The sequence below is a fragment of the Rhinoderma darwinii genome, chromosome 4, assembly GCF_050947455.1.
Source record: "Rhinoderma darwinii isolate aRhiDar2 chromosome 4, aRhiDar2.hap1, whole genome shotgun sequence".
NCBI classification, from domain to species: domain Eukaryota; kingdom Metazoa; phylum Chordata; class Amphibia; order Anura; family Rhinodermatidae; genus Rhinoderma; species Rhinoderma darwinii.
In genome coordinates this window covers 331,230,751-331,236,750 of record NC_134690.1, presented here as the reverse complement: position 1 = coordinate 331,236,750, position 6,000 = coordinate 331,230,751, and positions in this window count along the sequence as shown.

Below are 6,000 nucleotides of genomic sequence, written 5' to 3'. Positions count from 1 at the left end.
TTTGTACAGGGGGTGTTATGTTTAATAGGACAAATTAGGATGTGTCAAATATTCTATAGGTTATGAGTAATGATATGGGGGTGTAATTTCTGGGGGGATGGATTGGGAATAGTGGGTTATGTTAGGAATGTAGAAATTGTGTCATTAATCAGAAATAAAAGTAGATCAAATCTTTAAGTCCTGGGGGCAACGAAGTACCTGTGCACATTTAGAGCTCTATGGGAAAATGTGGCTCCTATAGGTGAAAAAGATGGACATGTGTATCTTCCTATTTTTTATGACCACTGATTGTTATTATGGGGTTTTTTTAGTTGTTTTTTTTTATGACAGGTGATTAATAGAGGAAGAGATATGTAGCATGGGGAGTACATTGTAAGTGCGGATATTTAGCAATATACGAAATGTAGGAATAAATACTATGTTTAATATGACAAAATATGGACTAACAAATATTCTATAGGTTGAACATGATGTTGCGGATGGTGTCGTTTCTAGTGGTATGGATGGGGAATTGTATGTGATGTTTTGAGTGTAAAAATTGTGTCATTAGTCAAAAAAAAGTACATCAAATCTTTAAGTCCTGAGGGCAACCAAGTACCTGTGGGTAATCAGAGCTATATGGAAAATGGTGGCTCCTGTAGGTGAAAACGTTGGTTGTATGTATCTTCCTAGTTTTTTCTGACCACTGACTGTTATTAGGTCTTTTTTTTGGCGTGTTTTTTTATAAAAGGTTATTAACAGAGGAAGAGATAATTAGCATGGAGAAATATTTGTAAATGGGAATATTTTGTAATATAGGAAATATAAGAATACATATTATGATTGATACGACAAAATATAAATTAACAGATTCTATAGGTTAAAATGATATTGGGGAGGGCGTTGCACATGATTATAGCCCAATTTGGAAGAGCAGAGATTTTGATGGCTTATCAGGTAAACCTGTGAAAAACAGTGAAGATTTAGCAGCCCTATTCAGAGCCTAACAGCTACCTAAAAAGGCAGCCATTATAAAAGTACAGGCGCACACAATGAAACAGTCACCTGAGGTCGTAGGTAACCGAATGGCAGATGAGGTTGCCAGAAGGCTTCAGATTATCTAGATTGTAACATGCCATAATCAAAAGACTGTTTGGGCCGGTATGTGCATGATCCAGTTGAAGATGGGCGCCAAATTTCACGAAAGGAGAAAATACCACCTGTACCCAAAGGGGAGCTATTCCTAATCTTGGGGATAATTATAATCAAAGTGATCCTTCTATATACAGACAGGAAATATATCATTGCCCAATGGGTAACAAGACTAGTGAACCATGGTGCCTTTTCAATAATTCCCTAAGGTTTGGGGAACTAGCAGATATGATGAAACATCATATGAGTGGCGCCTATATGCTTCCAAATGATATCTATATATTCTGTGGTGATAATGCCTATCAATGGATACCCATAGGAGCAGAAGGAACCTGTACATTAGCTAGACTCCAGCTACCCACATGGGTATGCGAAAATACTGATTTTCCTTAGAGTAACATACCAAATCATATGTTGTTTAAGAGGGAAGCCAACCCAAGTAAGGCTAAATCCCTAGTACATGTTTCCTGGCAAGAAAAGTTAGGCCTATCACTTACACTAGTAGGCACATAATATTGAAAAGCTTGCTGACATATTACAGAATATGTTTATGATGCTTTAAATATAACTAGCACACTTACCAGTCAGCTTATCTTAGTAACTAATCAGCATGCTTTGGTCATGGACTATCGGATAACATCCCAAGGCGGTACGTGTCAGATAGTAGGCCCTGCCTGCTGCCATTATATAGAACCCTCTGGACTGTTGCAAGTCAAGTGTGATATCAGGGTGAAGAGGGTTAAGGAAGAGTTCAGGAAAGTTAACTCTCAGGGTGACTGGAATTTCAAATTGCCAGATTGGCTTAGTTGGCTAAAAGCTAACTGGTTTAAGGGAATAGGTGCTTGGTTTTACGGAATATTACATGTAGATTTGCAGGTATTTATTATAAGAATACTGATTTACCTGACTGTCAATCTAATTTTTATACTGATGACGAAGTCTTGTAATTGTTAGAAAAACCCAACACAGATTAAAGTTCCATGTGTAGAAAAAGGAGTAACATTGGGACATGAAATAACTTCTACATCCTTGCTCCCAGTAGCAGTTCCATGCCTCGATGGATATGCGTCTACTGTGATGAATGGAACCCCTCTCAAGTTGACATATGCGTCCATTGTGGTTGTCAGGAAGGAATAAGATAATTAGGGATCTGTTTTTTTTGGGCAGGAACACCCCACTCTTAGGTAAATGATTTATAGATGATCTGTGGGAAAGGATCTCAAGGCAAGTTTGATGATCCCACTGTTTATATGGCTACCCGTATAATCCGTGATATACCACAGTTTCGGCTGTAACTCATGATAGGTAGATTCCCCAATCTAATGGCCACTATACTAGTTTAGGAAGGGATAGGAGGATCCAAGTTTTCACCTTCAGAGGATATCGGGTCCCATAGTGCTAGAATCGTTGGATGCTATTAGAGTAATTTGTATAAATTGTATAAATTATCAAAAAAACGGCATTATATTCAATTAGATATGTATGAGATATGAATAAGATATGTTTTAAGATTTCCATTCCCTTTCCCCATCATTTGAATACATGGAATTAAGATGACGTCATCTAGCAATCCAAACTAATAAATAGTTGATGTGTTTGAAAGGATTCTAGGAAGAAAGTCATTACCTTATATAGAAGTATTTTTGAATGCATGCATTTGTATACATGGCATTGGTTAATGTGTGTTAAGTGAAAGCGTGAACCTATAAATAAAGCCTCCGTTCACAGCCATTTTAGATTTCTGTACATCAAACCATTGTATGTGAAATCTCTGCCGATCTGTCATTTTTGTGAATTTGATTGAATCCTGGACAAATTCTGTTATCAACAAAAGGAACTTAAGGTTGATGGAGATCACTCTAACACTTCCGTTTTCCTCTGTCCACTGACTGTTTTTAATGTTTACATTTGTACAGGGGTGTTATGTTTAATAGGACAAATTAGGATGTGACAAATATTCTATAGATTATGAGTAATGATCTGGATGGTGTAATTTCTGGGGGGATGGGAATTGTGGGCTATGTTTTGAATGTAGAAGCCAGAAGAAAGTAGATCATATCTTTATGTCTTTGGGGCAACCAAGTACCTGTGGGCAATCAGAGCTCTATGGGAAATGGTGGCTGATATAGGTGAAAACGACAGACATGTGTATCTTCCTATTTTTTCTAACCACTGACTGTTTTTAAAGTTTTTATTTGTACAGGGGGTGTTATGTTTAATAGGACAAATTAGGATGAGACAAATATTCTATAGGTTATGAGTAATGATGTGGAGGGTGTAATTTCTGGGGGGATGGATTGGGAATAGTGGGTTATGTTAGGAATGTAGAAATTGTGTCATTAGTCAGAAAAAAGTAGATCAAATCTTTAAGTCCTGGGGGCAACCAAGTACTTGTGCACAATCAGAGTTCTATGGAAAATGGTGGCCCCTATAGGTGAAAACAACGGAATTGAGTATACTCCTATTTTTTTCTGACAACTGACTGTTATTATGTTTTTTTAAAGGGCTTCCTTATGAAAGGTTCTTAATAGAGGAAGAGATATGTAGCGTTGTGAGATCATTGTAAGTGCAGATATTTTGCAATATAGGAAATATGGGAATAAATACTATGTTTGATAGGACAAAATATGGACTAACAAATATTATATCGGCTAAACATGATGTTATAAAGGGTGTAATTTCTGTGGGGCTTGGATGGGGAATGGTGTGTGTTGTTTTGAATGTAGAAATTGTGTCATTAGTCAGACAAAAGTACATCAAATCTTTAAGTCTTGGGGAAACTAAGTACCTGTGGGCAATCAGAGCTCTATGGGAAAGGGTGGCTCCTATAGGTGAAAGCAACAGATGTGTGTATCTTCCTACTCTTTCTGACCACTGACTGTCTCTAATGTTTTTATTTGTACAGGGGGTGTTATGTTTCATAGGACAAATTAGGATGAGACAAATATTCTATAGGTTATGTGTAATGATGTGGAGGGTGTAATTTCTGGGGGGATGGATTTGGAATAGTGGGTTATGTTAGGAATTTAGAAATTGTGTCATTAGTCAGAAAAAAGTAGATCAAATCTTTAAGTCCTGGGGGCAACCAGTAGCAGTTCCCATACCTCGATGGATATACGTCTACTGTGATGAATGGAACCCCTCTCAAGTTGACATATGCGTCCATTGTGGTTGTCAGGAAGGAATAAGATAATTAGGGATCTGGTTTTTTTTGGGCAGGAACACCCCACTCTTAGGTAAATGATTTATAGATGATCTGTGGGAAAGGATCTCAAGGCAAGTTTGATGATCCCACTGTTTATATGGCTACCCGTATAATCCGTGATATACCACAGTTTCGGCTGTAACTCATGATAGGTAGATTCCCCAATCTAATGGCCACTATACTAGTTTAGGAAGGGATAGGAGGATCCAAGTTTTCACCTTCAGAGGATATCGGGTCCCATAGGGCTAGAATCGTTGGATGCTATTAGAGTAATTTGGATAAATTGTATAAATTATCAAAAAAACGGCATTATATTCAATTAGATATGTATGAGATATGTATAAGATATGTTTTAAGATTTCCATTCCCTTTCCCCATCATTTGAATACATGGAATTAAGATGACGTCATCTAGCAATCCAAACTAATAAATAGTTGATGTGTTTGAAAGGATTCTAGGAAGAAAGTCATTACCTTATATAGAAGTATTTTTGAATGCATGCATTTGTATACATGGCATTGGTTAATGTGTGTTAAGTGAAAGCGTGAACCTATAAATAAAGGCTCCGTTCACAGCCATTTTAGATTTCTGTACATCAAACCATTGTATGTGAAATCTCTGCCGATCTGTCATTTTTGTGAATTTGATTAAATCCTGGACAAATTCTGTTATCAACAAAAGGAACTTAACCCCTTAAGGACGCAGCCTTGTTTGGGCCTTAAGGCTCAGAGCCCATTTTTCAAATCTGACATATTTCACTTTATGTGGTAATAATGTCGGAATGCTTAAACCTATCCAAGCGATTCCGAGATTGTTTTCTGGTGACACTTTGGGCTTTATGTTCGTGGTAAAATTTGGTCGATATATTCAGTCTTTATTTGAGAAAAATTGCAAAATTTAGAGAAAATTTAGAAAAAATAGCATTTTTCAGAATTTAAATGCATCTGCTTGAAAAACAGACGCTTATACCACCCAAAATAGTTACTAGTTCACATTTCCCATATGTCTACTTTAGATTGGCATCGTTTTTTGAACATTAATTTACTTTTCTTGGACGTTACAAGGCTTAGAACATAAACAGCAATTTCTCATATTTTTAAGAAAATTTCAAAAGCCTTTTTTTTAAGGTACCTGTTCAGTTCTGAAGTGGCTTTGAGGGGCCTATGTATTAGAAAATCCCATAAAGCACCCCATTTTAAAAACTAGACCCCTCAATGTATTCAAAACAGCATTTAGAAAGTTTTTTAACCCTTCAGGCATTTCACAGGAATTAAAGCAAAGTGGAGGTGAAATTTGCAAATTTCGTTTTTCTTTCTGAATTTCAATATTATTCTATTTTTTTTCTGTAACAAAGAAGGTTTTACCAGAGAAACACAACTAAATATGTATTATCCAGATTCTTCCGTTTTTAGAAATGTCCCACATGTGGCTCTAGTGCGCTCGTGGACTAAAACACAAGCCCCAGAAGCAAAGGAGCACCTAGTGCATTTTGGTGGTGCTTTTTTATTAGCATATATTTTAGGCAGCATGCCAGGTTTGGAGAGGTGTTGAGGTGCCAAAACAGTAGGAATCCCCCAAAACTGACCCCATTTTGGAAACTGCACCCCTCAAGGAATTAATTTATGGTTATTGTTACCATTTTGACCCTGTAGTTTTTTCACAGC